This window comes from Amia ocellicauda, unplaced genomic scaffold, assembly GCF_036373705.1.
Source record: "Amia ocellicauda isolate fAmiCal2 unplaced genomic scaffold, fAmiCal2.hap1 HAP1_SCAFFOLD_63, whole genome shotgun sequence".
NCBI classification, from domain to species: domain Eukaryota; kingdom Metazoa; phylum Chordata; class Actinopteri; order Amiiformes; family Amiidae; genus Amia; species Amia ocellicauda.
The window spans coordinates 45,384-55,117 of NW_027102993.1; the positions used below are offsets into that span (position 1 = coordinate 45,384).

Below are 9,734 nucleotides of genomic sequence, written 5' to 3' on the forward strand. Positions count from 1 at the left end.
CACAGCAGCAGCAAGCAGCCCCCACATCCAGCCAGCCAGCCAGTCTGGCTAGCAGTGACTGAGTGGTTGACAGACGGCAAGCAACGGAATGTACGTGCTCTGTGATGTCATAGCAGTCAGCTGAGAGAGGCTCGTGATGTCATCGCTGAGCTGTCTGTCTGTCTGTCTGTCTCTCTCTCTCTCTCTCTCTCTCTTCCTCTCAATTCAATTCATTTGTATTGTCAAAGCAATTGGACATACATACATACATACATACATATATACACTCACCTAAAGGATTATTAGGAACACCATACTAATACTGTGTTTGACCCCCTTTCGCCTTCAGAACTGCCTTAATTCTACGTGGCATTGATTCAACAAGGTGCTGAAAGCATTCTTTAGAAATGTTGGCCCATATTGATAGGATAGCATCTTGCAGTTGATGGAGATTTGTGGGATGCACATCCAGGGCACGAAGCTCCCGTTCCACCACATCCCAAAGATGCTCTATTGGGTTGAGATCTGGTGACTGTGGGGGCCAGTTTAGTACAGTGAACTCATTGTCATGTTCAAGAAACCAATTTGAAATGATTCGACCTTTGTGACATGGTGCATTATCCTGCTGGAAGTAGCCATCAGAGGATGGGTACATGGTGGTCATAAAGGGATGGACATGGTCAGAAACAATGCTCAGGTAGGCCGTGGCATTTAAACGATGACAATTAGCACTAAGGGGCCTAAAGTGTGCCAAGAAAACATCCCCCACACCATTACACCACCACCACCAGCCTGCACAGTGGTAACAAGGCATGATGGATCCATGTTCTCATTCTGTTTACGCCAAATTCTGACTCTACCATCTGAATGTCTCAACAGAAATCGAGACTCATCAGACCAGGCAACATTTTTCCAGTCTTCAACTGTCCAATTTTGGTGAGCTTGTGCAAATTGTAGCCTCTTTTTCCTATTTGTAGTGGAGATGAGTGGTACCCGGTGGGGTCTTCTGCTGTTGTAGCCCGTCCGCCTCAAGGTTGTACGTGTTGTGGCTTCACAAATGCTTTGCTGCATACCTCGGTTGTAACGAGTGGTTATTTCAGTCAAAGTTGCTCTTCTATCAGCTTGAATCAGTCGGCCCATTCTCCTCTGTCCTCTAGCATCAACAAGGCATTTTCGCCCACAGGACTGCTGCATACTGGATGTTTTTCCCTTTTCACACCATTCTTTGTAAACCCTAGAAATGGTTGTGCGTGAAAATCCCAGTTACTGAGCAGATTGTGAAATACTCAGACCGGCCCGTCTGGCACCAACAACCATGCCACGCTCAAAATTGCTTAAATCACCTTTCATTCCCATTCAGACATTCAGTTTGGAGTTCAGGAGATTGTCTTGACCAGGACCACACCCCTAAATGCATTGAAGCAACTGCCATGTGATTGGTTGGTTAGATAATTGCATTAATGAGAAATTGAACAGGTGTTCCTAATAATCCTTTAGGTGAGTGTATATATATATATATATATATACATACATACATACATCCATACATGCTAGAAAGTCATTACTATGTTATCTTAAAGGCTGACTAAGCAGAACATATATCATTATAGAACAGAGTTCATAGGTCAACACATGGTTTTAGGGAACAGGCACATAGGTCAAACCGTTTGACATTGTCTCCAAGGTTCTCATCGTAAATAACAAACAGAAATCAAACTATCTTCTGGGCTGACCTTCTAGTTTGACCGTATCTTTCTTAAGTATACAAGAGAGAAAAACAGGTGTAAGAAAATAATTTCTAATTTTCCTTCTACACATATATACATACATACATACATATGTAGCGTTATGTTGGGTGTATTTGGATAAGAGCATTTGGGCTCTGAGCTGAAGCACGGATCTAAAGAAGACCTCTCCCCCCCCAAAGTTATCAGATTTCCTTAGCTCATCAGCTTGGAACTGGTTTGCATCAAAGTGACAGTTTTGGGGAGGATGGCACCGAGAAGAGGCCAAATAGTTTGGAATTCTGCTATGAGATGTCTGGAGAAAGGGGCCTGTAGGTGATAAAAACTCTTTGAAGTGGATGAGAGCCGAAATCCCGACATAGAGCTACGAACCCGGGCCAACCGGCATTTCCAAAAGATGGCATGGATTGACATCAGTCATAAATCAAGCCCCCCTCCAATAGGACACTGGGGGCTGAAACCGAAATCCAATCTCAAGAACTCAGGGACCAATCACCTACTGATCTGACAGACTTTAAGGAACAGCGGACAGTCTTTCTCTCTCTCTTTCTCTCACCTGAACCAGAAACTCGCTGCCACAGCTCAACCTGTAGCTCTGTTGCCAGAACCGGAATCAGAAACCAACCAAGTCTTTGCCGGCAACAGAAGAGTTAAACTGGGAGAAGGAGATTGAGCCGTACGAAGAATTCTTTTAAAGGACTTTATTAAATAAATAACTTTACAGACCCACCTGATCAGTGGAGTTTTACAGCTGGACAATTGACTAAGTCGACTGAATACGAAAGTGTCAGTCACTTAAATAGCTATTTGAGTCTTAAGAAACTTGACCCTTGGAACAAACAGGGCCCTGCTTTCCTCAAAGACTTCGTCTTCAAGTAACTACGGTGGAACCCTGCTTACAAAGAAGATTTTGTGCACTGTCTTGGAGCATTCAAACCAGTGGAAAATCTGTTTGGAAAAGACTCTACATTCCCGAAACCCCAACTTCCAGGTGCATCGACTGAGTGGATGTTCTTGGACAAAGCCGAACCAGACTGCCTTTGTTCCAAACCACACAGACCTCGTGCCGTGTGCTGTTATCTGAGCCCGAAGCCAGAGAGGCCTCTCTGCGACGAAGTTCAGATAAGTTTAACAGTTTGGAGTTTGTGATTCATGACATTTGAGAAATCAATTAGAAATGTTAATCTGTGATTCATAACTCTAGAATGTGTAATATCATTTAGTTTTCTTAAATATAAATGTGTGTTGCATTAAACTGTTTTGTTGATAATTTTAGAAATAAAATCTGTCAACGCCGAGAAATATCTTCTCATTCCTGTTTAACTGTTTAGTCTGAAATTGACACAAGTTAATAGACATTAGATTATTGGTGGCCCTGCCTATCCTTAATCATTGAATAATAATCAGTTAAGGGAAATTGTGGTAACAAATAGGATCTTTCTCGGCACCTAAACGTAAATGAGACTGATATATATATAACGAGAAGTTACCTGACATAAATACTAACCTGCGTAGTTATTTAATGTCTGACTAATAATACTAACGAGAGACTCACCTTCGTCTTACTAACCGGTATTGTAGTCAATGTGTTTATAACCTTTTTTGTTTAACGATTAGTTAAACGGAATGTACGTGCTCTGTGCTGTCATAGCAGTAAGCTGAGAGAGGCTCGTCATGTCATCGCTGAGCTGGCTGGCTGGCTCTCTGTGTGTGTGTGTGTGTGTGTGTGTGTGTGTCTCTCTGTCTGTCTGTCTGTCTGTCTGTCTCTCTCTCTCTTACTCTCTCTCTCTCCCTCTCAATTCAATTCATTTGTATTGTCAAAGCAATTGGACATGCATACATACATACATACATATATATGGAAAATAAACAATATGTGTACATCTCTTTCGGCATTAGTGGTGCCCTCACAGATGTGCAAGTTACATGACAGACAGACAGACAGACACACACACACTTTCACACACAGACAGACAGACACACACAGAAACACACACACATACTTTGACAGACAGACAGACAGACACACGCATATTATGGGTCTTTGTTGGGTAGTGAAATGGAGAGCATCAGTCGCAGTGTGGGTAATGTCAGGGAGCCAATCATAGTCCCCGTTATTTGCATATCGTGGCGCAAAACATTCTGGGAAAAGCAACTAAACACGTTTAGTCATGTATTTGTCCATAGTTTACACATGAGATGAAAGAGACAGTATGACGTATTGAGCACCTGGGATTCCTCATGTGTATGTGAGGGGCAGAGGAACCGGATCCCAAGTGTGCGTCCCAGGTGCTATAGGTTTCAAAGCATGCAGGGGAATAGGCACCCCACCCTGACACATAAAGAAGACTGGATAGGGAGATATAAATAGCAATGGGGAGACTCTTGTACTTGGTGTGGCTCTATCCATATAGTGGGGCCAGCAGCCACTTAGCAGGTGCAGCAATAGAAGCTCAGCCTGGGGAGACTGGATTTAGCATTTCCTCTCCATTTTGATAACTATCCATAATCATTTCTGCAAAATACTTCTATGATACCTATGTATGTTTTTTACTTGTACTATATTATACTATCAAGTATCAGTGTACACATACAATGTGACCTGTTACATTAATACAGAGGCCACGGAAGGCCAGATCACTAATAGCCACTGTCCCCTGATATTACACTTTTTTACAATCACTTTGGCACTCATTTCAGAACCTTGATGTCATTTTTCAAAACTCTAGACACTAAACTCACACCCGATGATCAAAATGCACATTTTTCAAAACTCTAACACTTTTTTACAATTGCTTGGATACAATACACATCAACCTCAGATCATTTGTTCATTGAACTAAAATGACACAACTTAACATCAAAGTATTACCATTTCAAAATGCAATTCACACATTACATCTGAGATCACTGTCTATTCATTTCATTACAAAGATCTAACTATCAATTGATACAGCTGCTCAAAATGATAAGTGACTGTTGCATTACTCTTAATGCATAATTTTATGGAAACTGACAAACAATATTCCATGTTTCGATCATGAAAGTTTCAGGATAATGAGATCCATTGACACCAATAACCGAGGAGCATGAACCAGTTGGACTACATTATCTATGGATGTAATATTTCATCATCATTCATCATCATGTAGCACTTTTCCACACCATGTTTTCAGTGTGGAAGGAAAGTTAGAAATTCTTTCTCTAATACCTGTTTTTCTCTCTTGTATACTTAAGAAAGATAAGGTCAAGCTAGAAGGTCAGGCCAGAAGGTAGTTTGATTTCTGTTTGTTATTTACGATGAGAATCTTGGAGACAATGTCAAACAGTATGATTGAAGTGCCTGCTCCCTAATCCATGTGTTGATCTATGAACTCTGTCCTATAATGATATAAATTCTGCTTAGCTAACTTTTAAGATAACATAGTAATGACTTTCTGATTATAACCAGCTCTTTGATTTTTGTATATAAAAGCTCTGACTGTTAAAATGAAGGCAGAGCGACTTTGGGATCTACTTGAGTCACTGTTCCTCTCCACGCTGCATGTATTAAAGGCATTGCAACTAACGCTCCAACCTGGTTGAAGATGATTGTTCTTCCACATCAGATTTGACATTACTGTATGTATGCAGGCCCTTGTAATTGCTTTTCCAATACTGCCAACTGGTTATTGATGATTGATTTCACATTGTGGTACGAGTATCGAGTGAAATGAGTGCTATCCACCCGAGCAACACAGTGATAACATGGAGCCGGCAGGTCATCCAGGTCACAATAGAGGTCAAGCAGTGGGAGGAGGAAGACGTGGTGGTCAAAGGAATGGAAGGGGACATGCACCCCTTCTGAGAGGTGGTCGTGGGCCTCGTCATAGAGGAGGGCTTAGGCCTCACCAGAGAGGCAGCCATGGGCCTCATTTGAGAGGTGTTGGGGGAACGTGGTAGAGGACAAGGCCACGGACCAGACAGCGGCAGCAACAGCAAATAGTGTCCAGTGAAATCCGAGAAATAGTTGTAGAGCATGTTGTAAATCATGGCATGACCATGACTGAGGCAGCTACAATGATTCAATCAAACCTCAGAATCAACTCAGGATCAACTGTGGCCTCAATCATCAGAAATTTCCGTACTGAGAAGCGGCAAGTCTTCAGCATGCACTAAACATTAGGCTACTCTCAATTGTCAAATGACTGTATACTGCATACCAATGTGTAGCACAGAGTATAGTGTGCCTTTTGAAAGAAATGCAGACAGAGTGAAGCAGCTGATGACTGAGTATGTTCAGGTATGTTCAGTTTCAAGATGCCTCTTGTGAAAAATGGTTGTGAGAACCTGAACCTGAACACAGGGCTGATGGAAATTTAGAAGTACAGTAATCAATCCTTTGTTTTGCTTTTTACACTAAGCCAGGTGAGGAACACTGCAGTTGACATTTTACTGTAGTTTTGTTCTTTTTTGTAGCTAATTATTGTTGCATGGATTCAAAGAAACCTATGGTGTGATTTGATTGTATTGCATCAATACATTTCAGATTTTGTTCAATGATTCCACTGTGTCTGTAGTATTCTCTCTACTAGTCCTTTTACAGTGATGTATTTATGTGTAGTACCATAATGAAACATGTATCACATATTTTGTACTACAATATTTAATGATTGTACGAACAACTACACAGTGAAACTATCGGTATCTTCTGTGTTACTATGTTACTATGGTATTTCATGATAAATGAGTTATTTGAACCAACAAGTCTGCAAGTGCAAGGTTTCTTTAAAGATATGAATGCACAATGCAATGTTTTGAACATTGGACAGCCTGTGTTACAAGTGATGACAGTTTTGAGTTTTGTGTCTAGTTTTGAAAAATGACATCAAGGTTCTGAAATTAGTGACAAAGTGATTGTAAATAACTGTATATTCATCCTATTTAATGTGCTCTTTTAAAATGTACTTTTCTTTTTTATGTTGCCATTTCTGTTCTACCAATGTTTCAGTTGTTAGCCAAAGATTGACAGAGTACATCTCATACACACAGGCCAGACAGCAAGGATTTCTTTTTGAAATTCAATTACAAATGCTGCATGAATTCATCAATACGATTAGAGCTCCTGAAAACTCACTCTACAGCATCTCATTAGCAGTGAAAAGAAACCAAGAAAGTTGGGACAGTCGACTGTTTACCACTATGTAACATCACCTTTTCTTTTAATAACACTTATTAAGCACTTGGGCACTGAAGACACCACTTGGTTAAGTTTAGCAAGTGGGATTTCCCCCCATTCATCCATTATGCATTTCCTCAGCTGCGCAACTGCACAGGGCCTTCGTTGTCTTAATTTGCACTTCATAGTGCGCCACACATTCTCAATTCGGAGACAGGTCAGGACTGCAGGCAGGCCATGCTAGCACCCGCACTCTCTGCCTACGCAACCATGCGCTTGTAATCTGGGCAGAATGTGGTTTGGCGTTATCCTGCTGAAAAATGCAGGGATGTCCCTGGAAAAGACGATGTCTGGATGGCAGCATATGTTGCTCCAAAATGTGTACATCTCTTTCTGCAAAAATGGTGCCCTCACAGATGTGCGAGTTACATGACAGACAGACACTCATACACACTGTCACACCCACACACACACACACACTTTCACAGACAGACACACGCACACACACTCACTTTCACACAGAGACAGACACACAAACACAGAGACAGACACACACACACTCACTTTCACACAGAGACACACAAACACATACACTTTCACGCACACACACACACACACACACACACACTTTCACAGACACACACACACACACACACACTTTCACACAGAGACAGACACACACACACTTACATACATACATACATACATACATACATACAGTGAGGGAAAAAAGTATTTGATCCCCTGCTGATTTTGTGCGTTTGCCCACTCACAAAGAAATGATCAGTCTATAATTTTAATGGTAGGTGTATTTTAACAGTGAGAGACAGAATAACAGCCAAAAAATCCAGAAAAACGCATTTCAAAAAAGTTATAAGTTGATTTGCATGTTAATGAGGGAAATAAGTATTTGATCCCCTATCAATCAGCAAGATTTCTGGCTCCCAGGTGTCTTTCATACAGGTAACGAGCTGAGATTAGGTGCACTCTCTTAAAGGGAGTGCTCCTAATCTCAGCTCGTTACCTGTATAAAAGACACCTGTCCACAGAAGCAATCAATCAATCAGATTCCAAACTCTCCACCATGGCCAAGACCAAAGAGCTGTCCAAGGATGTCAGGGACAAGATTGTAGACCTACACAAGGCTGGAATGGGCTACAAGACCATCACCAAGCAGCTTGGTGAGAAGGTGACAACAGTTGGTGCGATTATTCGCAAATGGAAGAAACACAAAATAACTGTCAGTCTCCCTCAGTCTGGGGCTCCATGCAAGATCTCACCTCGTGGAGTTTCAATGATCATGAGAATGGTGAGGAATCAGCCCAGAACTACATGGGAGGATCTTGTTAATGATCTCAAGGTAGCTGGGACCATAGTCACCAAGAAAACAATTGGTAACACACTACGCCATGAAGGACTGAAATCCTGCAGCGCCCGCAAGGTCCCCCTGCTCAAGAAAGCACATGTACAGGCCCGTCTGAAGTTTGCCAATGAACATCTGAATGATTCAGAGGAGAACTGGGTGAAAGTGGTCTCAGATGAGACCAAAATCAAGCTCTTTGCCATCAACTCAACTCGCCGTGTTTGGAGGAGGAGGAATGACCCCAAGAACACCATTCCCACCATCAAACAAGGAGGTGGAAACATTATGCTTTGGGGCTGTTTTTCTGCTAAGGGGACAGGACAACTGCACCGCATCAAAGGGACGATGGACGGGGCCATGTACCGTCAAATCATGGGTGAGAACCTCCTTCCCTAAGCCAGGGCATTGAAAATGGGTCAAATACTTATTTCCCTCATTAACATGCAAATCAATTTATAACTTTTTTGAAATGCATTTTTCTGGATTTTGTGGCTGTTATTCTGTCTCTCACTGTTAAAATACACCTACCATTAAAATTATAGACTGATCATTTCTTTGTCAGTGGGCAAACGTACAAAATCAGCAGGGGATCAAATACTTTTTTCCCCCACTGTACATACATATATATGGAAAAGAAACATTACAAGTATAAATCACAATAAGATGTAATAAAGTACAGATAAACAAAATGTAATAAAATGTGATCTTTTTGAAAATGCAGGGACGTCACTGGAAAAGATGATGTCTGGATGGCAGCATATGTTGCTCCAAAATGTGTACATCTCTTCTGCAAAAATGGTGCCCTCACAGATGTGCGAGTTACATGACAGACAGACAGACAGACAGACACTCACACCCACACACACACACTTTCACAGACAGACATACACACACACACACACACACTCACTTTCACACAGAGACAGGCACACACACACACACATACATACATACATACATACATACATATGGAAAAGAAACAATACATTTATAAATCACAATAAGATGTAATAAAGTACAGAAAAACTAAATGTAAGAAAATGTGATCTTTAATACACACAAATATGTATGGCTGGTCGGATGCGTCTTGGACTCGGGTTCCTCTTCATTACGTATAACGCTTTTGCCTTTTGCTAAAGCTTTCCGTGGAGGGGATCGTGGGTGAGTTTGTACCATTTTTGGGAGGATCTGCCTTGTTGGGGCGGAGCTGTGATCCAGGTGAACAGCAGATCGGGCATAGGTGGGCATGTGGGCAGAGGAGTAGGAAGGCCGGTCAAGCAAATAAGCTTGCTAAGGTACACAGCAGCAGCAAGCAGCCCCCACATCCAGCCAGCCAGCCAGTCTGGCTGGCAGTGACTGAGTGGTTGACAGACGGCAAGCAACGGAATGTACGTGCTCTGTGATGTCATAGCAGTCAGCTGAGAGAGGCTCGTGATGTCATCGCTGAGCTGGCTGGCTGGCTGGCTCTGTGTGTGTGTGTGTGTGTGTG

The 9,734-nt window shown here is 42.0% G+C and overlaps 1 non-coding gene across 1 annotated transcript; it reads left to right on the forward strand.

The window, feature by feature from the left end:
* Nucleotides 1-9,334: 9,334 nt before the first annotated feature.
* LOC136740240 (U5 spliceosomal RNA) lies at nt 9,335-9,449 on the forward strand. The gene has a single exon (XR_010813078.1). It is a non-coding gene; the product is annotated as a U5 spliceosomal RNA (small nuclear RNA).
* Nucleotides 9,450-9,734: the final 285 nt, after the last annotated feature.